The 26,213-nt window shown below is 41.2% G+C and overlaps 1 long non-coding RNA gene across 1 annotated transcript in view; it reads left to right on the top strand.

The window, feature by feature from the left end:
• Window positions 1-25,786, top strand: part of LOC129386881 (uncharacterized) — a 66,144-nt gene extending 40,358 nt beyond the window's left edge. The window contains exon 5 of the long non-coding RNA XR_008614180.2: window positions 22,518-25,786. This is a non-coding gene — a long non-coding RNA (uncharacterized lncRNA). The remainder of the gene's footprint in view (window positions 1-22,517) is intronic.
• The last annotated feature ends 427 nt before the right edge of the window (window positions 25,787-26,213 follow it).

Genomic DNA, 26,213 nt, shown 5'->3' with positions numbered 1-26,213 from the left:
CCTTTCCCTCGGCGATATTTCTCCTAAATTTCTCCATTCCCTTTAATTGGTGTCAGTGTATGTGAATTTGCAGAAGTCGACAAGTGCGTCCAGGTGCTGCTCTTTAGTTAAATACAAAGAGGGCTGGGCAAATATTCTAACGGGAGTATAGGCTGATGTTTTTCCTCGACAAGGATTTTGCATGAATTCCAATATTCTTAGCCTAAATGAGTTTTGGTATACGGGTATTGTCAGTGGTAATCATATGTCCATCCAGTAAAGCTTTTAGAGAAGTCAGAACAGGGCTGGGCGTACATTCTAACAACCTTAATTATGCTATTCTTTACCTCGGCGATATTTTTCCCAAATTTTTGGATTCCCTTGAATTGGTGTCAGTGTATGTGAATTTGCAGAAGTCGACAAGTGCGTCCAGGTGCTGCTCTTTAGTTAAATACAAAGAGGGCTGGGCACATATTCTAACGGGAGTATAGGCTGATGATTTTCCTCGACAAGGATTTTGCGTGAATTCCAATATTCTTAGCCTAAATGAGCTTTGGTATACAGGTATTGGCAGTGGTAATGATATGTCCTTCCAGTAAAGCTTTTAGAGAAGTCAGAACAGGGCTGGCGTACATTCTAACAACCTTAATTATGCTATCCTTTCCCTCGGCGATATTTCTCCTAAATTTCTCCATTCTCTTTAATTGGTGTCAGTGTATGTGAATTTGCAGAAGTCGACACGTGCGTCCAGGTGCTCCTCTTTAGTTAAATACAAAGAGGGCTGAGCACATATTCTAGCGGGAGTATAGGCTGATGATTTTCCTCGACAAGGATTTTGCGTGAATTCCAATATTCTTAGCTTAAATGAGTTTTGGTATACGGGTATTGGCAGTGGTAATGATATATCCTTTCAGTAAAGCTTTTAGAGAAGTCAGAACAGGGCTGGCGTACATTCTAACAACCTTAATTAGGCTATCCTTTACCTCGGCGATATTTCTCCTAAATTTCTCCATTCCCTTGAATTGGTGTCAGTGTATGTGAATTTGCAGAAGTCGTAATGTGCGTCCGGGTCCTGCTATTTAGTTAAATACAAAGAGGGCTGGGGAAATATTCTACAGGGAGTATAGGCTGATGTTTTTCCTCGACAAGGATTTTGCGTGAATTCCAATATTCTTAGCTTAAATGAGTTTTTGTGTACGGGTATTGGCAGTGGTAATGATACGTTCTGCCAGTAAAGTTTTTAGAGAAGTCAGAACAGGGCTGGGCGTACATTCTAACAACCTTTATGAAGCTATTCTTTACCTCGGCGATATTTTTCCCAAATTTCTCCGTTCCCTTTATTGGTGACAGTGTATGTGAATTTGCAGAAGTCGTCACCTGGATCCAGGTGCAGCTGTTTAGTTAAATACAAAGAGGGCTGGGCACATATTCTAACGGGAGTGTAGGCTGATGTTTTTCCTCGACAAGGATTTTGCATGAATTCCAATATTCTTAGCCTAAATGAGTTTTGGTATACGGGTATTGGCAGTGGTAATGATATGTCCTTCCAGTAAAGCTTTTAAAGAAGTCAGAACAGGGCTGGGCGTACATTCTAACAACCTTATTTGTGCTATTCTTTACCTCGGCGATATTTTTCCCAAATTTTTGGATTCCCTTTAATTGGTGTCAGTGTATGTGAATTTGCAGAATTCGACAAGTGCGTCCAGGTGCTGCTCTTTAGTTAAACACAAAGAAGGCTGGGGACATATTCTACCGGGAGTATAGGCTGATGTTTTTCCTCGACAAGGATTTTGAGTGAATTCCAATATTCTTAGCCTAAATGAGTTTTTGTGTACGGGTATTGGCAGTGGTAATGATATGTTCTGCCAGTAAAGTTTTTAGAGAAGTCAGAACAGGGCTGGGCGAACATTCTAACAGCCTTAATTATGCTATTCTTTACCACGGAGATATTTTTCCCAAATTTTTGGGTTCCCTTTAATTGGTGTCAGCGTATGTTATATTGCAGAAGTCGACACATGCGTCTAGGTGCTGCTATTTAGTTAAATAGATGAGGTCTCGGCACATATTCTAACGGGAGTATAAGCTGATGTTTTTCCTCCACAAGGATCTTGCGTGAATTCCAATATTCTTAGCTTAAATGACTTTTGGTATACGGGTGTTGGCAGTTGTAATGATATGTTCTTCCGGTAAAGTTTTTAGAGAAGTCAGAACAGGGCTGGGCGAACATTCTAACAAACTTAATTACGCTATCCTTTACCTCGGAGATATTTTTCCTAAATTTCTCCATTCCCTTTAATTGGTGTCACTGTATGTGAATTTGCAGAAGCCGTCACCTGGGTCCAGGTGCAGCTTTTTAGTTAAATACAAAGAGGGCTGGGCACATATTCTAACGGGAGTATAGGCTGATGTTTTTCCTCGACAAGGATTTTGCTTGAATTCCAATATTCTTAGCTTAAATGACTTTTGGTATATGGGTATTAGCAGTGGTAATGATATGTTCTTCCAGTAAAGTTTTTAGAGAAGTCAGAACAGGGCTGGGCGAACATTCTAACAACCTTAATTACGCTATCCTTTAACTCGGAGATATTTTTCCAAAATTTCCCCATTCCCTTTAATTGGTGTCAGTGTATGTGAATTTACAGAAGTCGACAAGTGCGTCCAGGTGCTGCTCTTTAGTTAAATACAAAGAGGGCTGGGCACATATTCTAACGAGAGTATAGGCTGATGTTTTTCCTCGACAAGGATTTTGCATGAATTCCAATATTCTTAGCTTAAATGAGTTTTGATATACGGGTATTGGCAGTGGTACTGATATGTCCTTCCAGTAAAGCTTTTAGAGAAGTCAGAACAGGGCTGGGCGTACATTCTAACAGCCTTAATTATGCTATTCTTTACCACGGCGATATTTTTCCCAAATTTTTGGGTTCCCTTTAATTGGTGTCAGTGTATGTGAATTTGCAGAAGTCGACATGTGCGTCCAGGTGCAGCTTTTTAGTGAAATACAAAGAGATCTGGATACATATTCTAAAGGGAGTATAGGCTGATGTTTTTCCTCGACAAGGATTTTGCGTGAATTCCAATATTCTTAGCTTAAATAGGTTTTGGTATACTGGTATTGGCAGTGGTAATGATATGTTCTTCCAGTAAAGTTTTTAGAGCAGTCAGAACAGGGCTGGCGTACATTCTAACAACCTTAATTATGCTATCCCTTACCTCGGCGATATTTTTCCTAAATTTCTCTATTCCCTTAATTTGGTGTCAGAGTATGTGAATTTGCAGAAGTCATCTGCGTTCAGGTGCTGCTTTTTAGTTAAACAAAAAGAAGGCTCGGGACATATTCTAATGGGAGTATAGGCTGATGTTCTTCCTCGACAAGGATTTTGCTTGTATTCCAATATTCTTAGCTTAAATGAGTTTTGGTATACTGGTATTGGCAGTGGTAATGCTATGTTCTACCAGTAAAGTTTTCAGAGCAGTCAGAACAAGGCTGGCGTACCTTCTAACAACTTTAATTACCCTATCCCTTACCTCGGCGATATTTTTCCTAAATTTCTCCATTCCCTTTAATTGGTGTCAGTGTACGTGAATTTGCAGAAGTCGTCACCTGGGTCCAGGTGCAGCTTTTTAGTTAAATACAAGGAGGGCTGGGCACATATTCTAACGGGAGTATAGGCTGATGTTTTTCCGCGACAAGGATTTTGCGAGAATTCCAATATTGTTAGCTTAAATGAGTTCTGGTATACAGGTATTGGCAGTGGTAATGATATGTTCTTCCAGTAAAGTTTTTAGAGAAGTCAGAACAGGGCTGGGCGTACATTCTAACAACCTTAATTACGCTATCCTTTACCTCGGACATATTTTTTCCAAAATTTCCCCATTCCCTTTATTTGGTGTCAGTGTATGTGAATTTCCAGAAGTCGACACGTGCGTCCAGGTGCTGCTCTTTAGTTAAATACAAAGAGGGCTGGGCACATATTCTAACGGGAGTATAGGCTGATGTTTTTCCTCGACAAGGATTTTGCGTGAATTCCAATAATCTTAGCTTAAATGAGTTTTGGTATTCGGGTATTGGCAGTGGTAATGATATGTTCTTCCAGTAAAGTTTTCAGAGCAGTCAGAACAGCGCTGGCGTACCTTCAAACAACCTTAATTCCCCATCCTTTACCTCGGCGATATTTTTCCTACATTTCTCCATTCCCTCTAATTGGTGTCAGTGTATGTGACCTTGCAGAAGTCGTAATGTGCGTCCGGGTCCTGCTATTTAGTTAAATACAAAGAGGGCTGGGCACATATTCTAACGGGAGTATAGGCTGATGTTTTTCCTCGACAAGGATTTTGCGTGAATTCCAATATTCTTAGCTTAAATGAGTTTTGGTATGCGGGTTTTGGCAGTGGTAATGATATGTTCTTCCAGTAAAGTTTTTAGAGAAGTCAAAACAGGGCTGGGCGTACATTCTAACAACCTTAATTACGCTATCCTTTACCTCGGAGATATTTTTCCAAAATTTCCCCATTCCCTTTAATTGCTGTCAGTGTAAGTGAATTTGCAGAAGTCGACACGTGCGTCCAGGTGCTGCTCTTTAGTTAAATACAAAGAGGGCTGGGCACATATTCTAACGGGAGTATAGGCTGATGTTTTTCCTCGACAAGGATTTTGCGTGAATTCCAATATTCTTAGCTTAAATGAGTTTTGGTATTCGGGTATTGGCAGTGGTAATGATATGTTCTTCCAGTAAAGTTTTCAGAGCAGTCAGAACAGCGCTGGCGTACCTTCTAACAACCTTAATTCCCCATCCTTTACCTCGGCGATATTTTTCCTAAATTTCTCCATTCCCTTTAATTGGTGTCAGTGTATGTGAATTTGCAGAAGTCGTAATGTGCGTCCGGGTCCTGCTATTTAGTTAAATACAAAGAGGGTTGGGCACATATTCTAACGGGAGTATAGGCTGATGTTTTTCCTCGACAAGGATTTTGCGTGAATTCCAATATTCTTAGCTTAAATGAGTTTTGGTATACGGGTATTGGCAGTGGTAATGATATGTCCTTCCAGTAAAGCTTTTAAAGAAGTCAGAACAGGGCTGGGCGTACATTCTAACAACCTTATTTGTGCTATTCTTTACCTCGGCGATATTTTTCCCAAATTTTTGGATTCCCTTTAATTGGTGTCAGTGTATGTGAATTTGCAGAATTCGACAAGTGCGTCCAGGTGCTGCTCTTTAGTTAAACACAAAGAAGGCTGGGGACATATTCTACCGGGAGGATAGGCTGATGTTTTTCCTCGACAAGGATTTTGAGTGAATTCCAATATTCTTAGCCTAAATGAGTTTTTGTGTACGGGTATTGGCAGTGGTAATGATATGTTCTGCCAGTAAAGTTTTTAGAGAAGTCAGAACAGGGCTGGGCGAACATTCTAACAGCCTTAATTATGCTATTCTTTACCACGGAGATATTTTTCCCAAATTTTTGGGTTCCCTTTAATTGGTGTCAGCGTATGTTATATTGCAGAAGTCGACACATGCGTCTAGGTGCTGCTATTTAGTTAAATAGATGAGGTCTCGGCACATATTCTAACGGGAGTATAAGCTGATGTTTTTCCTCCACAAGGATCTTGCGTGAATTCCAATATTCTTAGCTTAAATGACTTTTGGTATACGGGTATTGGCAGTTGTAATGATATGTTCTTCCAGTAAAGTTTTTAGAGAAGTCAGAACAGGGCTGGGCGAACATTCTAACAAACTTAATTACGCTATCCTTTACCTCGGAGATATTTTTCCTAAATTTCTCCATTCCCTTTAATTGGTGTCACTGTATGTGAATTTGCAGAAGCCGTCACCTGGGTCCAGGTGCAGCTTTTTAGTTAAATACAAAGAGGGCTGGGCACATATTCTAACGGGAGTATAGGCTGATGTTTTTCCTCGACAAGGATTTTGCTTGAATTCCAATATTCTTAGCTTAAATGACTTTTGGTATATGGGTATTAGCAGTGGTAATGATATGTTCTTCCAGTAAAGTTTTTAGAGAAGTCAGAACAGGGCTGGGCGAACATTCTAACAACCTTAATTACGCTATCCTTTAACTCGGAGATATTTTTCCAAAATTTCCCCATTCCCTTTAATTGGTGTCAGTGTATGTGAATTTACAGAAGTCGACAAGTGCGTCCAGGTGCTGCTCTTTAGTTAAATACAAAGAGGGCTGGGCACATATTCTAACGAGAGTATAGGCTGATGTTTTTCCTCGACAAGGATTTTGCATGAATTCCAATATTCTTAGCTTAAATGAGTTTTGATATACGGGTATTGGCAGTGGTAATGATATGTCCTTCCAGTAAAGCTTTTAGAGAAGTCAGAACAGGGCTGGGCGTACATTCTAACAGCCTTAATTATGCTATTCTTTACCACGGCGATATTTTTCCCAAATTTTTGGGTTCCCTTTAATTGGTGTCAGTGTATGTGAATTTGCAGAAGTCGACATGTGCGTCCAGGTGCAGCTTTTTAGTGAAATACAAAGAGATCTGGATACATATTCTAAAGGGAGTATAGGCTGATGTTTTTCCTCGACAAGGATTTTGCGTGAATTTCAATATTCTTAGCTTAAATAGGTTTTGGTATACTGGTATTGGCAGTGGTAATGATATGTTCTTCCAGTAAAGTTTTTAGAGCAGTCAGAACAGGGCTGGCGTACATTCTAACAACCTTAATTATGCTATCCCTTACCTCGGCGATATTTTTCCTAAATTTCTCTATTCCCTTAATTTGGTGTCAGAGTATGTGAATTTGCAGAAGTCATCTGCGTTCAGGTGCTGCTTTTTAGTTAAACAAAAAGAAGGCTCGGGACATATTCTAATGGGAGTATAGGCTGATGTTCTTCCTCGACAAGGATTTTGCTTGTATTCCAATATTCTTAGCTTAAATGAGTTTTGGTATACTGGTATTGGCAGTGGTAATGCTATGTTCTACCAGTAAAGTTTTCAGAGCAGTCAGAACAAGGCTGGCGTACCTTCTAACAACTTTAATTACCCTATCCCTTACCTCGGCGATATTTTTCCTAAATTTCTCCATTCCCTTTAATTGGTGTCAGTGTACGTGAATTTGCAGAAGTCGTCACCTGGGTCCAGGTGCAGCTTTTTAGTTAAATACAAGGAGGGCTGGGCACATATTCTAACGGGAGTATAGGCTGATGTTTTTCCGCGACAAGGATTTTGCGAGAATTCCAATATTGTTAGCTTAAATGAGTTCTGGTATACAGGTATTGGCAGTGGTAATGATATGTTCTTCCAGTAAAGTTTTTAGAGAAGTCAGAACAGGGCTGGGCGTACATTCTAACAACCTTAATTACGCTATCCTTTACCTCGGACATATTTTTTCCAAAATTTCCCCATTCCCTTTATTTGGTGTCAGTGTATGTGAATTTCCAGAAGTCGACACGTGCGTCCAGGTGCTGCTCTTTAGTTAAATACAAAGAGGGCTGGGCACATATTCTAACGGGAGTATAGGCTGATGTTTTTCCTCGACAAGGATTTTGCGTGAATTCCAATAATCTTAGCTTAAATGAGTTTTGGTATTCGGGTATTGGCAGTGGTAATGATATGTTCTTCCAGTAAAGTTTTCAGAGCAGTCAGAACAGCGCTGGCGTACCTTCAATCAACCTTAATTCCCCATACTTTACCTCGGCGATATTTTTCCTACATTTCTCCATTCCCTCTAATTGGTGTCAGTGTATGTGACCTTGCAGAAGTCGTAATGTGCGTCCGGGTCCTGCTATTTAGTTAAATACAAAGAGGGCTGGGCACATATTCTAACGGGAGTATAGGCTGATGTTTTTCCTCGACAAGGATTTTGCGTGAATTCCAATATTCTTAGCTTAAATGAGTTTTGGTATACGGGTTTTGGCAGTGGTAATGATATGTTCTTCCAGTAAAGTTTTTAGAGAAGTCAAAACAGGGCTGGGCGTACATTCTAACAACCTTAATTACGCTATCCTTTACCTCGGAGATATTTTTCCAAAATTTCCCCATTCCCTTTAATTGCTGTCAGTGTAAGTGAATTTGCAGAAGTCGACACGTGCGTCCAGGTGCTGCTCTTTAGTTAAATACAAAGAGGGCTGGGCACATATTCTAACGGGAGTATAGGCTGATGTTTTTCCTCGACAAGGATTTTGCGTGAATTCCAATATTCTTAGCTTAAATGAGTTTTGGTATTCGGGTATTGGCAGTGGTAATGATATGTTCTTCCAGTAAAGTTTTCAGAGCAGTCAGAACAGCGCTGGCGTACCTTCTAACAACCTTAATTCCCCATCCTTTACCTCGGCGATATTTTTCCTAAATTTCTCCATTCCCTTTAATTGGTGTCAGTGTATGTGAATTTGCAGAAGTCGTAATGTGCGTCCGGGTCCTGCTATTTAGTTAAATACAAAGAGGGTTGGGCACATATTCTAACGGGAGTATAGGCTGATGTTTTTCCTCGACAAGGATTTTGCGTGAATTCCAATATTCTTAGCTTAAATGAGTTTTGGTATACGGGTTTTGGCAATGGTAATGATATGTTCTTCCAGTAAAGTTTTTAGAGAAGTCAAAACAGGGCTGGGCGTACATTCTAACAACCTTAATTACGCTATCCTTTACCTCGGAGATATTTTTCCAAAATTTCCCCATTCCCTTTAATTGCTGTCAGTGTAAGTGAATTTGCAGAAGTCGTAATGTGCGTCCGGGTCCTGCTATTTAGTTAAATACAAAGAGGGCTGGGCACATATTCTAACGGGAGTATAGGCTGATGTTTTTCCTCGACAAGGATTTTGCGTGAATTCCAATATTCTTAGCTTAAATGAGTTTTGGTATACGGGTTTTGGCAGTGGTAATGATATGTTCTTCCAGTAAAGTTTTTAGAGAAGTCAAAACAGGGCTGGGCGTACATTCTAACAACCTTAATTACGCTATCCTTTACCTCGGAGATATTTTTCCAAAATTTCCCCATTCCCTTTAATTGCTGTCAGTGTAAGTGAATTTGCAGAAGTCGACACGTGCGTCCAGGTGCTGCTCTTTAGTTAAATACAAAGAGGGCTGGGCACATATTCTAACGGGAGTATAGGCTGATGTTTTTCCTCGACAAGGATTTTGCGTGAATTCCAATATTCTTAGCTTAAATGAGTTTTGGTATGCGGGTATTGGCAGTGGTAATGATATGTTCTTCCAGTAAAGTTTTCAGAGCAGTCAGAACAGCGCTGGCGTACCTTCAAACAACCTTAATTCCCCATCCTTTACCTCGGCGATATTTTTCCTACATTTCTCCATTCCCTTTAATTGGTGTCAGTGTATGTGAATTTGCAGAAGTCGTAATGTGCGTCCGGGTCCTGCTATTCAGTTAAATACAAAGAGGGCTGGGCACATATTCTAACGGGAGTATAGGCTGATGTTTTTCCTCGACAAGGATTTTGCGTGAATTCCAATATTCTTAGCTTAAATGAGTTTTGGTATACGGGTTTTGGCAGTGGTAATGATATGTTCTGCCAGTAAAGTTTTTAGAGAAGTCAGAACAGGGCTGGGCGTACATTCTAACAACCTTAATTACGCTATCGTTTACCTCGGAGATATTTTTCCAAAATTTCCCATTTCCTTTAATTGGTGTCAGTGTAAGTGAATTTGCAGAAGTCGACACGTGCGTCCAGGTGCTGCTCTTTAGTTAAATACAAAGAGGGCTGGGCACATATTCTAACGGGAGTATAGGCTGATGATTTTCCTCGACAAGGATTTTGCGTGAATTCCAATATTCTTAGCTTAAATGAGTTTTGTATACGGGTTTTGGCAGTGGTAATGATATGTTCTTCCAGTAAAGTTTTTAGAGAAGTCAAAACAGGGCTGGGCGTACATTCTAACAACCCTAATTACGCTATCCTTTACCTCGGAGATATTTTTCCAAAATTTCCCCATTCCCTTTAATTGCTGTCAGTGTAAGTGAATTTGCAGAAGTCGACACGTGCGTCCAGGTGCTGCTCTTTAGTTAAATACAAAGAGGGCTGGGCACATATTCTAACGGGAGTATAGGCTGATGTTTTTCCTCGACAAGGATATTGCGTGAATTCCAATATTCTTAGCTTAAATGAGTTTTGGTATTCGGGTATTGGCAGTGGTAATGATATGTTCTTCCAGTAAAGCTTTTAGAGAAGTCAGAACAGGGCTGGCGTACATTCTAACAACCTTAATTATGCTATCCTTTCCCTCGGCGATATTTCTCCTAAATTTCTCCATTCCCTTTAATTGGTGTCAGTGTATGTGAATTTGCAGAAGTCGTAATGTGCGTCCGGGTCCTGCTATTTAGTTAAATACAAAGAGGGCTGGGCACATATTCTAACGGGAGTATAGGCTGATGTTTTTCCTCAAAAAGGAGTTTGCGTGAATTCCAATATTCTTAGTTTAAATGAGTTTTGGTATACGGGTTTTGGCAGTGGTAATGATATGTTCTTCCAGTAAAGTTTTTAGAGAAGTCAGAACAGGGCTGGGCGTACATTCCAATAACCTTAATTACGCTATCCTTTACCTCGGAGATATTTTTCCAAAATTTCTCCATTCCCTTTATTTGGTGTCAGTGTATGTGAATTTGCAGAAGTCGACAAGTGCGTCCAGGTGCTGCTCTTTAGTTAAATACAAAGAGGGCTGGGCAAATATTCTAACGGGAGTATAGGCTGATGTTTTTCCTCGACAAGGATTTTGCATGAATTCCAATATTCTTAGCTTAAATGAGTTTTGGTATACGGGTATTGTCAGTGGTAATCATATGTCCATCCAGTAAAGCTTTTAGAGAAGTCAGAACAGGGCTGGGCGTACATTCTAACAACCTTAATTATGCTATTCTTTACCTCGGCGATATTTTTCCCAAATTTTTGGATTCCCTTGAATTGGTGTCAGTGTATGTGAATTTGCAGAAGTCGACAAGTGCGTCCAGGTGCTGCTCTTTAGTTAAATACAAAGAGGGCTGGGCACATATTCTAACGGGAGTATAGGCTGATGATTTTCCTCGACCAGGATTTAGCGTGAATTCCAATATTCTTAGCTTAAATGAGTTTTGGTATACGGGTATTGGCAGTGGTAATGATATGTTCTTCCAGTAAAGTTTTCAGAGCAGTCAGAACAGGGCTGGCGTACATTCTAACAACCTTAATTCCACATCCTTTACCTCGGCGATATTTTTCCTAAATTTCTCCATTCGCTTTAATTGGTGTCAGTGTATGTGACCTTGCAGAAGTCGTAATGTGCGTCCGGGTCCTGCTATTTAGTTAAATACAAAGAGGGCTGGGCACATATTCTAACGGGAGTATAGGCTGATGTTTTTCCTCGACAAGGATTTTGCGTGAATTCCAATATTCTTAGCTTAAATGAGTTTTGGTATACGGGTTTTGGCAGTGGTAATGATATGTTCTTCCAGTAAAGTTTTTAGAGAAGTCAAAACAGGGCTGGGCGTACATTCTAACAACCTTAATTACGCTATCCTTTACCTCGGCGATATTTTTCCTAAATTTCTCCATTCGCTTTAATTGGTGTCAGTGTATGTGAATTTCCAGAAGTCGACACGTGCGTCCAGGTGCTGCTCTTTAGTTAAATACAAAGAGGGCTGGGCACATATTCTAACGGGAGTATAGGCTGATGTTTTTCCTCGACAAGGATTTTGCGTGAATTCCAATAATCTTAGCTTAAATGAGTTTTGGTATTCGGGTATTGGCAGTGGTAATGATATGTTCTTCCAGTAAAGTTTTCAGAGCAGTCAGAACAGCGCTGGCGTACCTTCAAACAACCTTAATTCCCCATCCTTTACCTCGGCGATATTTTTCCTACATTTCTCCATTCCCTCTAATTGGTGTCAGTGTATGTGACCTTGCAGAAGTCGTAATGTGCGTCCGGGTCCTGCTATTTAGTTAAATACAAAGAGGGCTGGGCACATATTCTAACGGGAGTATAGGCTGATGTTTTTCCTCGACAAGGATTTTGCGTGAATTCCAATATTCTTAGCTTAAATGAGTTTTGGTATACGGGTTTTGGCAGTGGTAATGATATGTTCTTCCAGTAAAGTTTTTAGAGAAGTCAAAACAGGGCTGGGCGTACATTCTAACAACCTTAATTACGCTATCCTTTACCTCGGAGATATTTTTCCAAAATTTCCCCATTCCCTTTAATTGCTGTCAGTGTAAGTGAATTTGCAGAAGTCGATACGTGCGTCCAGGTGCTGCTCTTTAGTTAAATACAAAGAGGGCTGGGCACATATTCTAACGGGAGTATAGGCTGATGTTTTTCCTCGACAAGGATTTTGCGTGAATTCCAATATTCTTAGCTTAAATGAGTTTTGGTATTCGGGTATTGGAAGTGGTAATGATATGTTCTTCCAGTAAAGTTTTCAGAGCAGTCAGAACAGCGCTGGCGTACCTTCTAACAACCTTAATTCCCCATCCTTTACCTCGGAGATATTTTTCCAAAATTTCCCCATTCCCTTTAATTGCTGTCAGTGTAAGTGAATTTGCAGAAGTCGACACGTGCGTCCAGGTGCTGCTCTTTAGTTAAATACAAAGAGGGCTGGGCACATATTCTAACGGGAGTATAGGCTGATGTTTTTCCTCGACAAGGAGTTTGCGTGAATTCCAATATTCTTAGTTTAAATCCGTTTTGGTATACGGGTTTTGGCAGTGGTAATGATATGTTCTTCCAGTAAAGTTTTTAGAGAAGTCAGAACAGGGCTGGGCGTACATTCCAATAACCTTAATTACGCTATCCTTTACCTCGGAGATATTTTTCCAAAATTTCTCCATTCCCTTTATTTGGTGTCAGTGTATGTGAATTTGCAGAAGTCGACAAGTGCGTCCAGGTGCTGCTCTTTAGTTAAATACAAAGAGGGCTGGGCAAATATTCTAACGGGAGTATAGGCTGATGTTTTTCCTCGACAAGGATTTTGCATGAATTCCAATATTCTTAGCTTAAATGAGTTTTGGTATACGGGTATTGTCAGTGGTAATCATATGTCCATCCAGTAAAGCTTTTAGAGAAGTCAGAACAGGGCTTGGCGTACATTCTAACAACCTTAATTATGCTATTCTTTACCTCGGCGATATTTTTCCCAAATTTTTGGATTCCCTTGAATTGGTGTCAGTGTATGTGAATTTGCAGAAGTCGACACGTGCGTCCAGGTGCTCCTCTTTAGTTAAATACAAAGAGGGCTGAGCACATATTCTAGCGGGAGTATAGGCTGATGATTTTCCTCGACAAGGATTTTGCGTGAATTCCAATATTCTTAGCTTAAATGAGTTTTGGTATACGGGTATTGGCAGTGGTAATGATATATCCTTTCAGTAAAGCTTTTAGAGAAGTCAGAACAGGGCTGGCGTACATTCTAACAACCTTAATTAGGCTATCCTTTACCTCGGCGATATTTCTCCTAAATTTCTCCATTCCCTTGAATTGGTGTCAGTGTATGTGAATTTGCAGAAGTCGTAATGTGCGTCCGGGTCCTGCTATTTAGTTAAATACAAAGAGGGCTGGGGAAATATTCTACAGGGAGTATAGGCTGATGTTTTTCCTCGACAAGGATTTTGCGTGAATTCCAATATTCTTAGCTTAAATGAGTTTTTGTGTACGGGTATTGGCAGTGGTAATGATACGTTCTGCCAGTAAAGTTTTTAGAGATGTCAGAACAGGGCTGGGCGTACATTCTAACAACCTTTATGAAGCTATTCTTTACCTCGGCGATATTTTTCCCAAATTTCTCCGTTCCCTTTATTGGTGCCAGTGTATGTGAATTTGCAGAAGTCGTCACCTGGATCCAGGTGCAGCTGTTTAGTTAAATACAAAGAGGGCTGGGCACATAGTCTAACGGGAGTGTAGGCTGATGTTTTTCCTCGACAAGGATTTTGCATGAATTCCAATATTCTTAGCTTAAATGAGTTTTTGTGTACGGGTATTGGCAGTGGTAATGATATGTTCTGCCAGTAAAGTTTTTAGAGAAGTCAGAACAGGGCTGGGCGAACATTCTAACAGCCTTAATTATGCTATTCTTTACCACGGAGATATTTTTCCCAAATTTTTGGGTTCCCTTTAATTGGTGTCAGCGTATGTTATATTGCAGAAGTCGACACATGCGTCTAGGTGCTGCTATTTAGTTAAATAGATGAGGTCAGGGCACATATTCTAACGGGAGTATAAGCTGATGTTTTTCCTCCACAAGGATCTTGCGTGAATTCCAATATTCTTAGCTTAAATGACTTTTGGTATACGGGTATTGGCAGTTGTAATGATATGTTCTTCCAGTAAAGTTTTTAGAGAAGTCAGAACAGGGCTGGGCGAACATTCTAACAAACTTAATTACGCTATCCTTTACCTCGGAGATATTTTTCCTAAATTTCTCCATTCCCTTTAATTGGTGTCACTGTATGTGAATTTGCAGAAGCCGTCACCTGGGTCCAGGTGCAGCTTTTTAGTTAAATACAAAGAGGGCTGGGCACATATTCTAACGGGAGTATAGGCTGATGTTTTTCCTCGACAAGGATTTTGCTTGAATTCCAATATTCTTAGCTTAAATGACTTTTGGTATATGGGTATTAGCAGTGGTAATGATATGTTCTTCCAGTAAAGTTTTTAGAGAAGTCAGAACAGGGCTGGGCGAACATTCTAACAACCTTAATTACGCTATCCTTTAACTCGGAGATATTTTTCCAAAATTTCCCCATTCCCTTTAATTGGTGTCAGTGTATGTGAATTTACAGAAGTCGACAAGTGCGTCCAGGTGCTGCTCTTTAGTTAAATACAAAGAGGGCTGGGCACATATTCTAACGAGAGTATAGGCTGATGTTTTTCCTCGACAAGGATTTTGCATGAATTCCAATATTCTTAGCTTAAATGAGTTTTGATATACGGGTATTGGCAGTGGTAATGATATGTCCTTCCAGTAAAGCTTTTAGAGAAGTCAGAACAGGGCTGGGCGTACATTCTAACAGCCTTAATTATGCTATTCTTTACCACGGCGATATTTTTCCCAAATTTTTGGGTTCCCTTTAATTGGTGTCAGTGTATGTGAATTTGCAGAAGTCGACATGTGCGTCCAGGTGCAGCTTTTTAGTTAAATACAAAGAGATCTGGATACATATTCTAAAGGAAGTATAGGCTGATGTTTTTCCTCGACAAGGATTTTGCGTGAATTCCAATATTCTTAGCTTAAATAGGTTTTGGTATACTGGTATTGGCAGGGGTAATGATATGTTCTTCCAGTAAAGTTTTTAGAGCAGTCAGAACAGGGCTGGCGTACATTCTAACAACCTTAATTATGCTATCCCTTACCTCGGCGATATGTTTCCTAAATTTCTCTATTCCCTTTAATTGGTGTCAGTGTATGTGAATTTGCAGAAGTCATCTAGGTTCAGGTGCTGCTTTTTAGGTAAACAAAAAGAAGGCTGGGGACATATTCTAACGGGAGTATAGGCTGATGTTCTTCCTCGACAAGGATTTTGCTTGAATTCCAATATTCTTAGCTTAAATGAGTTTTAGTATACTGGTATTGGCAGTGGTAATGCTATGTTCTACCAGTAAAGTTTTCAGAGCAGTCAGAACAGGGCTGGCGTACCTTTTAACAACCTTAATTACCCTATCCTTTACCTCGGCAATATTTTTCCTAAATTTTTGCATTCCCTTTAATTGGTGTCAGCGTATGTGAATTTGCAGAAGTCGACACGTGCGTCCAGGTGCTGCTATTTAGTTAAATAGAAAGAGGGCTGGGCACATATTCTAATGGGAGTATAGGCTGATGTTTTTCCTCGACAAGGATCTTGCGTGAATTCCAATATTCTTAGCTTAAATGAGTTTTGGTATACGGGTATTGGCAGTGGTAATGATATCTTCTTCCAGTAAAGTTTTTAGAGAAGTCAGAACAGGCTGGGCGTACATCCTAACAACCTTAATTACGCTATCCTTTACCTCGGACATTTTTTTTCCAAAATTTCCCCATTGCCTTTAATTGGTGTCAGTGCATGTGAAATTGCAGAAGTCGACACATGCGTCCAGGGGCTGCTATTTAGTTAAATACAAAAAGGGCTGGGCACACATTCTAACGGGAGTATACGCTGATGCTTTTCCGCGACAAGGATTTTGCGTGAATTCCAATATTCTTAGCCCAAATGAGTTTTGGTATACGGGTATTGGCAGTGGTAATGATATGTTCTTCCAGTAAAGTTTTTAGAGAAGTCAGAACAGGGCTGGGCGAACATTCTAACAACCTTAATTACGCTATCCTTTACCTCGGAGATATTTTTCCTAAATTTCTCCATTCCCTTTAATTGGTGTCAGTGTATGTGAATTTGCAGAAGTCGTCACCTGGGTCCAGGTGCAGCTTTTTAGTTAAATACAAAGAGGACTGGGCACATATTCTAACGGGCGTATAGGATGATGTTTTTCCTCGACAAGGATTTTGCGTGAATTCCAATATTCTTAGCTTAAATGACTTCTGGTATACGGGTATTGGCAGTGGTAATGATATGTTCTTCCAGTAAAGTTTTTAGAGAAGTCAGAACAGGTCTGGGCGTACATTCTAACAACCTTAATCACCCTATCCTTTACCTCGGCGATATTTTTCCTAAATTTCTCCATTCCCTTTAATTGGTGTCAGTGTATGTGAATTTGCAGAAGTCGACATGTGCGTCCAGGTGCAGCTTTTTAGTGAAATACAAAGAGATCTGGATACATATTCTAAAGGGAGTATAGGCTGATGTTTTTCCTCGACAAGGATTTTGCGTGAATTCCAATATTCTTAGCTTAAATAGGTTTTGGTATACTGGTATTGGCAGTGGTAATGATATGTTCTTCCAGTAAAGTTTTTAGAGCAGTCAGAACAGGGCTGGCGTACATTCTAACAACCCTAATTATGCTATCCCTTACCTCGGCGATATTTTTCCTAAATTTCTCTATTCCCTTAATTTGGTGTCAGTGTATGTGAATTTGCAGAAGTCATCTGCGTTCAGGTGCTGCTTTTTAGTTAAACAAAAAGAAGGCTCGGGACATATTCTAATGGGAGTGTAGGCTGATGTTCTTCCTCGACAAGGATTTTGCTTGTATTCCAATATTCTTAGCTTAAATGAGTTTTGGTATACTGGTATTGGCAGTGGTAATGCTATGTTCTACCAGTAAAGTTTTCAGAGCAGTCAGAACAAGGCTGGCGTACCTTCTAACAACTTTAATTACCCTATCCCTTACCTCGGCGATATTTTCCCTAAATTTCTCCATTCCCTTTAATTGGTGTCAGTGTACGTGAATTTGCAGAAGTCGTCACCTGGGTCCAGGTGCAGCTTTTTAGTTAAATACAAGGAGGGCTGGGCACATATTCTAACGGGAGTATAGGCTGATGTTTTTCCGCGACAAGGATTTTGCGAGAATTCCAATATTGTTAGCTTAAATGAGTTCTGGTATACAGGTATTGGCAGTGGTAATGATATGTTCTTCCAGTAAAGTTTTTAGAGAAGTCAGAACAGGGCTGGGCGTACATTCTAACAACCTTAATTACGCTATCCTTTACCTCGGACATATTTTTTCCAAAATTTCCCCATTCCCTTTATTTGGTGTCAGTGTATGAGAATTTGCAGAAGTCGACACATGCGTCCAGGTGCTGCTATTTAGTTAAATACATAGAGGGCTGGGCACATATTCTAACAGGAGTATAGGCTGATGTTTTTCCGCGACAAGGATTTTGCGAGAATTCCAATATTGTTAGCTTAAATGAGTTTTGGTGTACGGGTATTGGCAGTGGTAATGATATGTTCTGCCAGTAAAGTTTTTAGAGAAGTCAGAACAGGGCTGGGCGTACATTCTAACAACCTTAATTACGCTATCCTTTACCTCGGACATATTTTTTCCAAAATTTCCCCATTCCCTTTAATTGGTGTCAGTGCATGTGAATTTGCAGAAGTCGACACATGCGTCCAGGTGCTGCTATTTAGTTAAAAACAAAGAGGGCTCGGCACATATTCTAACGGCAGTATAGGCTGATACTTTTCCTTGACAAGGGTTTTGCGTGAATTCTAATATTCTTAGGTAAATGAGTTTAAGTATACAGGTATTGGCAGTGGTAATGATATGTTCTTCCAGTAAAGTTTGTAGAGAAGTCAGAACAGGGCTGGGTGTACATTCTAACAACCTTTATGAACCTATGCTTTACCTCGGCAATATTTTTCCTAAATTTTCACATTCCCTTTAATTGGTGTCAGTGTATGTCAATTTACAGAAGTCGACACATGCGTCCAGGTGCTGCTCTTTAGTTAAATACAAAGAGGGCTGGGCACATATTCTAACGGGAGTTTAGACTGATGTTTTTCCTCGACAAGCATTTTGCATGAATTCTAATATTCTTAGGTAAATGAGTTTAAGTATACAGGTATTGGCAGTGGTAATGATATGTTCTTCCAGTAAAGTTTGTAGAGAAGTCAGAACAGGGCTGGGGTACATTCTAACAACCTTTATGAACCTATGCTTTACCTCGGCAATATCTTTCCAAAATTTTTGCATTCCCGTTAATTGGTGTCAGTGTATGTGAATATGCAGAAGTCGACACGTGCGTCCAGGTGCAGCTATTTAGTTAAATACATAGAGGGCTGGGCGCATATTCTAACGTGAGTATAGGCTGATGTTTTTCTTCGACAAGGGTTTTGCATGAATTCCAATATTCTTAATTTAAATGAGTTTTGGTATACGGGTATTGGCAGTGGTAATTATATGTTCTTCCAGTAAAGTTTTTGGAGAAGTCAGAACAGGGTTGGGCATACATTCGAACAACCTTTATGAAGCTATGTTTCCCTCGGCAGTTCTTTTCCTATATTTTTACATTCCCTTCAATTGTTGTCAGTGTATGTCAATTTGCAGAAGTGGACACGTGCGCCCAGGTGCTGCTATTTATTTAAATACAAAGAGGGCGTGGCACATATTCTAACGGGAGTATAGGCTGATGTTTCTCCTCGACAAGGATTTTGCGTGAATTCCAATATTCTTAGCTTGAATGAGTTTTGGTATACAGGTATTGGCAGTGGTAATGATATGTTCTTCCAGTAAAGTTTTTATAGAAGTCAGAACAGGGCTGGGCGTACATTCTATCAACCTTTATGAAGCTATGCTTTACCTCGGCAATATTTTTCATAAATTTTTGCATTGCCTTTAATTGGTTTCAGTGCATGTGAATTTGCAGAAGTCGACACATGCGTCCAGGTGCTGCTATTTAGTTAAATACAAAGAGGGCGTGGCACATATTCTAACGGGAGTATAGGCGGATGTTTCTCCTCGACAAGGATTTTGCGTGAATTCCAATATTCTTAGCTTGAATGAGTTTTGGTATGCGGGTATTGGCAGGGGTAATGATATGTTCTTCCAGTAAAGTTTTTGAGAAGTCAGGACAGGGCTGGGCGTACATTCTTACAACCTTTATGAAGGTATGCTTTCCCTCCGCAATATTTTTCCTAAATTTTTGCATTCCCTTTAATTTGTTTCAGTGTATGTGAATTTGCAGGTGAATTTGCAAACAGGGCTGGGCAAACATCCTAACGGGCTGTATGATATTTTCGTCCGGTTTTCGTAGAGATATTTTAATCCCGTTACAACTTTTTAGTGAAGTCAGAACAGGGCGGGAAAGGCATTTTAGCGTCGCTATAGGCTTAAATTTTGTTCCACGACAATTTTTTTCCGCGAAGTGGTGTGTCTGGTTAGTGTCATTGTATTTGCATTTACAGAAGCAGTGACATCTGCGTCCACGCAATTGTCAAGTGAGTATGTTGGTGGCGCCGAATTTCTTTGCATTTGGATCTCGCCGAATCTTCGAGGAAACTCAAATCTTGCATATTTTTAACCACCAACTGTGGTGAGAGAGATAGTTCAGGTAGAAAAGAAATATGCTGGGGAGTTTTTATGCGTTATCGTCACATGACTTGTGTGGTTGTGTCACTTCAGGAATAACTCTATCATTGAGTGCATTGCTTAGGCCATTCCGCAGAAGCTATAGTTTTGCGCTTCAATGCTGCGTTCTTCTACCTGTGACCATCTCGGTTGCTTGCCCCACCTGGCCATTGTTAGCGCCGTGAATATATATATATATATGTGTTATAATATTTTCCGTGGTTACTTCTTCTGCAAACTAAATTGTTACCCATTGTTTCTAACATACAAAAATTCTGCTGAACCGGGCTCCTCTTCAAGGTCATTTACTCTAGTTAGCAAAGCCGTTGTGAGGCTTTTGAAATGCTGCAAATTTGGAACATCTTAAATTGTACAGACAACGAAATATATAATATTGCGAACTCAATATTTATTGATTCTCACTTCACTTATGAATTAATGTAGTTGGTGAAGCGGCCACAGAAATGGCACAGGCCACTGATAGGCACCAGTTCAGCTGTACATTCAGTTCCGGTCTGGGTTAGCAACAACGAAGGAAAGTACAGGACAACCATGGTGTTGGATAGGAAACTTTAGTGAAGCATTCAACCTAAATGCAGCGCAGTCAATAGCACTGAAGAATTTTGTGAGAAGCACGCTGAGCACTGGGGCGGTCATTACTGTCTAAACGCAATATATGTGTGGCGTTGATCAACATTGATAGAGAATGTGACAGGAAGGCAAAGTGAAGTTGCCTATTCTTGATTGGGGGAGTTTTAATGCTGTGTTGATTAAAATCAAATAGTTTTCAGGCTTGTTGGGGAGCAGGCAGGAAGCTGTATATCGGGCATATATATATATATCTATATATATATATATATATATATATATATATATATATATATATATATATATATATATATATATATCAGGCTGTATATAGCAGCTGACGTATTTGTTGCAAACTGAGATCTCCGTGTCACCCACAAAAGTGAGATACGTGCGAACCGTTGCCCTTGGACTTTTAGCATAGCAGTCTGATCGGTATGACTCATTGGAATGAATTTACGTGGTATTGAGGGTGGGCGAATATTTGAAAATATTGAATAACAACTTGCGTATTTTTCGATTCTATTCAGTCGTCTAATCTAATGGTCAAACTTTCAGGGTACAGTAGTTTTCCGAATATTTCTCGAGTAGTTTCAAATTGGAAAATCTGTGATCAAACATAATATTCGAGCAAGAGTGCTGTTATAGTTTTCCCCGCAGCCATATTAGGCATACAAGTGAAGTTACGTAATGAACCAGGCTATGTTAGCTGTACGAGCTTGAATATACCGGCTTTGAGAACTTAATGTTGCCACAGAGGATAAAAAAACGATGTTTTCCCTCGTATATTAAGTATCCAATGCTATTGTACAACCTTTTGTTGATATCTTGTGACGTGTACACCTTTTCTCGTCATACTGGAATTACAAAGACATTGGCCTGAGCCACTGTAGCTGTAGGTTACGGACATTCTGACACAAGTCAATTTGCACAGTTTGTGTCAGAATGGTGGGAAACTATTCTCAATAAAGTTGTTAAGAGAAACAATTCGTTTCATTTTTCTCATACTGCTGCTTTCCGAGAGCAACATGTAACACAGTAGTATGCCAGGTTACGCTACAGGCATTCCGATCGATTATTTTCTGGTCACGTTGCTGCTTACGCGGAAGGTACAGGGGTTAAAATGGGAAATACAGCCGAATTGCAAAAAATGAGACCTTCATGTCAACAGCATGGAATTTCTGTAGTGCCTATCGTTAAGCTAGCTTGATGTGTGCCTTGAAGTCGGAGCAGATGAAAGGCACTCGTTTCTGTATCAGAATTCACATACTGGGCCAATTCGTCACTAGGACTCATGCTTTTGACAAACTTTGGTTACCCTCACAAAGCAGTAGTATGCCATTGACAAACCAATATTTCAAATATTCAGACTTATTTGCTATTAATAGGATATGCTATTTAATGGCTCGTATTTCCAGGCTAGAATACTCCCGCTTGGAGCACGTGGGTTGCGCTGCGTGCATGTCACCGAACGTCACGTGGTTCCGCGCGAGAACTTTGCGGCGGTTGAAGGTTTAGGTAATGGCTCTCTCATTTGTATGAATGGTAGCATTAGTATCCTTTCTTGGCGATGTGCATTGTGATAAGCATTTTCTCGTAGACAGTTTAGGCCACGTTCTTTCTAAATTTTTTGCAAGTTATGATGTGTTGTATTTTGAATTTCACATTGCTTTTTACCGTACAATTTGTATCATACGTTTTTTTTTTTTTTTTTGGGGGGGGGGGGGGGGGGGGGGCTTGTAACCACACGTTGTCATTAACAATATAAAGGCCCCTTACACTGTGTCGATGAGTAGCCTGTTAGGTACTGTACATTATCAATAGATAGATAAATAAATGAGTTAATAATATATTTTTCTATTGTTCTCTTATATCCACGGTCGACGCACCGTGACCGGCGCTAGGAACCAGGATCCGTAAATTTCCTCTTCCCACTGTCCATAGCACCTCCTGGCTATCGAACAGTAGGCAAAATCCTGATAACTGAGGAAAACAGGCCGCGATCAATTTTTTCTGCCTGAAGATGTTGGCAGCCCTCTAATTATATTCTTTTCACGTTCAGAGGAACGTGCTCATCGTAAGTGGCGATGATGGCGAGGACCTCCCCACCACGGACTTGGAACTGCAATCCCTCGATCGGGAGCAACCTGCTGCCGGACCGCCGAACAGCCGCTGAGCCAGGCTGGAGAAGTTCACGTCGAACGTCAAGTCTTGAACCGGCGTCAGAGTGGCCACATTCATCGTCACGACAACGAGGCACTTGACACCATTGCTGGAAATCCCGACAAACGGGTGGTTACACACACACACAAATAAAGAGACTCAAAACAGCGCTGGCCAGAAGGCAAGAAGAGGACGATGGCCGCGTTCAGCGCCGATGACGTGCAAGACAACTCAAGCTTTCGTACCACGAGTCCAACTAATAAGTATATGTGGGGTAGATCTTCGGTAGCCTCAGCAGAGGTTGGGGCGGGTCTTCGAAATAGAGCTTCGGTAACACAGGCTTACGGAGTTACCCTGTTGGTAACGGCAGAGGAAACGCGACGAGCGAAACGTTGGTGGATGACATGAATGACACAAAGAACGGAAAACTACGCACGACGGCAAAATGTGATGTTCACGGGAGCGTATTCGCGCAATGTGTTTTTTATCAAGTCACCAAAGTGTTTCTGCACCATTTTAACCCTGTACTGCACAACGCAGATTCTGTATAGTGTGCGTTTGAGACATAGTAATTTGAATTCGCGCACGTGGAACACAAGTAGCCGTATTAATGCACAATCAGGGTATTTTTATGTCCACTACATGACGAAGGCCTCTCCCAGCGATCTCCCATTTCCGCTATCATGTGCCAACTACTTCCAACTTGCGCCTGCGAATTTTCTCATCTCAGCTCGACTGCGCTTCCGTTTTCTTGGCACCCATTTTGTAACGCTAACGCTCCACCGATTATCAATCCTACGCATTGCATAGCCTACCCAGCTCCATTCCTTTCTCTTTGTGTCGATTACAATAGCGGGTATCCCTGTTTACCCTCGATAGTCCACAGCGCTTTTCACCTGTCTCTGAACATTACGCCTAACGTGATTGGTCCCATTGCTCTTTCCGCGGTCTTGTTCTCGAGCTTCTTCAACCTGCATGTTTCGGCCTCATATGTTGGCACCAGTAGAATGCAGTGATTGTAGACTTTTTCTGCGATAGTGTTTTTGTTTTAGCGATAGTGACTTTTTCTCCCACTCAGTATCTGGCAATGCTTGCTGTACGCACTCCAACTTACCTTCTCTTCTGTAAATTTCTTTGTCTTGATCAGTGTCTCTTGCGACTTCTGACCTAGGTAAATGGACTCCTTCACAAACCCTAGAGGTTGATTGGCAATCCTGAACTTTTGTTCCCTTGCCAGGCTATTGATTATTTTTCCTTCTGATATTAATCGAACTGCGCCCTTACACTTTCTGTTGAGGCCCTCAATCATTTGTAATTCATTCCCAGTGTTGCTTAACATGACGTCGTCTGCAAACCGAAGGTTGCTGAGATGTTCGATGTTGAACCTCTCCTAGTCCATATTTTGGCAGCTTCAGTACTTCGAAGCATGCAGTGAATACCATTGGAGAGTTTGCGTCTCTTTCACTGACTACTTTCTCTATACGTACCTTTCTACTTTTCTTGTGAAGGAAAAAGGTAGCTGAGGAATCCTTTGAGCTATTTCCGAAGATATTCACGTATGCCATATGTACTTCTTGATTACGTAATGCTACTATGAAAATGCATTTGATTCATTAGAGACACCAGCAGTCGTAATGAATGAAAGCATCGTAGAGTGGGTGCTCGTACTTTGCAGATTTCTCAGTTACCTTATTGATGACAGGAGTAGGAGGAGGGAAAGAAGAGATCCGTTGAACATCCCGAAGCCAGCCTGTTTCTTTACTGAGGTCAAGTGGTGCCTTCACTCAATTGGCAATTCGTGAATTCGTTAGAGCCATGTGTCTGTTGTGATTAGGTTTGGAATCTAATTACAAACGAGTGCTTGCTTAACTTATACTCAGTACAAATGTGTCCTCCAAGACGAGAAATAGGGTCCATTCTAGGAATTTTATTTGATGTAGAACTGTGTTTGGGCGTTACAGGGTTAACTACTCCAATACTATTCGCGTTTGTGTTGCGTGCTTTGAACAGGGAACTCTGCAAAGTAAGTATTTGGAGACCAGCAACCAGCGGTCTCGTTAATGGACAACGAAGTCTGGTCGAACCCGTTACTTATACTGCTATTCACAGCAAATCTTAAGGACTCGCCAGGGGTTGAGTACAAAAAAAAAAAAAAATCACGCGATGACATGACGCGCGCCTCTCAACTGGTGCCTATCGGTTGTGTAGCCGGTACAGTTACCCGCGCCACTGGCATTATGCGCGAGCTAAGCGATCGTCCAGGATTGAAGAGATGCTTCGATTCACCGTTTCAGTTTAGCGTTTGCAACCGAATATTCGCATTACGTCCGTAAAGAAATGTCGACCCTGCACACGTTCTGAACGTTAGGGGGGTTCTGCGATTTGCGTGCGCTATGATAGCGTACGGTATTTGACGAGTGTCAGGTTCGAACGTCTGCGTACGCTTAGTAGCGTCGAACATGGCGGCGCCCATGGCTCCAGCTTCAGCGTATGTTTTGATAACCGCTGTCAGAGACGAGTTTGTCGCCAGTACCTATAAAACCGAGTTCACGCTTCCTCTGAACTCGCCTGAAACGTGAGCGCATAGCGCGTGCAATTTCGGAGATCAGCCGGCGATTCCGGCTCCCGTAGGCCTAACCAGACTCGTCGGCATAGCAACGGTGAGGTACTTGCTAATGGATCGTCTCGTCTTGGCTTCGATACGTTTGGCACGAGGCACGAGACGGCGGGCTGTTTTGGAGAGTCTTTACGTTTGTGTTCCCGTACGGTAAACTGGCAGACTTCAAAGGACGCACACCGTAACGTCGCACAAATCTGATTACGTTTAACGTACGTAGGTCGGCAAACTCCTCTAAAACAGTGATATTGTTTCGTGCACTATTTCAGTTCTACGGCGTGTATTTCTCGGGTGCCTTAACCTTTGGAATGAACGTCTGTACGCTTGTGCTTAGCCGAACGCTTCTTAAAGCTGTCTTAGATGGTCTGCGTCTAAAATGAAGATTGCATTCTCTCGAGCAGCTACCGCCTTTCGGGTTTTGCAAAGCTGAGATTGATGTCTCTATTTTGTGTGTGTGTGTGTGTGTGTGCGCGCACGCTGTTTCACACCACCAGAAAAATGGTTTGCCTCGTGTGAGAACGTTCATTGGCTTGGAAATAAACTTGTCTTGAATTAACGCCGTGCGTGTCCAGTCTGACTTTGTTTTCCTCACGAATGTCTCGCATACGAATGATGGGTTCACTACCTACAATATAACGCATCCGTACTTACGTTGCCGTGTACATCACGTTGCCGTGGACAAAATGGCACCAGTCAAGCGTATGAAATAGCATTAGTGCATTAGAGGCAAGACGCTGTTACTCTGCGCCGCGGCAAAGTCGTCGACGAACGGTGTAGCGTCACCGCGCAGCCAGCGTGACTGGCCGCTTCCTGTGCGCATAAGCTGTGCGCACCGTTTACAGGCCAGAGCGGGGTGGAGCACATCTCATCTCGTCGGCAGAATGAACTGTGAGAGCATGGGCGGCGACAAGGGCCTAGCTGGCCAAGCTACTGGTCGACAAAAAAACTGTAAACGGTGTGCCGTTCCGGTGGTCGAGC

The sequence above is a fragment of the Dermacentor andersoni genome, chromosome 11 (genome assembly GCF_023375885.2).
Source record: "Dermacentor andersoni chromosome 11, qqDerAnde1_hic_scaffold, whole genome shotgun sequence".
In the NCBI taxonomy this organism is placed as follows: Eukaryota; Metazoa; Arthropoda; class Arachnida; order Ixodida; family Ixodidae; genus Dermacentor; species Dermacentor andersoni.
Note: the sequence above shows the minus strand (reverse complement) of the source record. Positions and strands in the feature narration are given on the sequence as shown.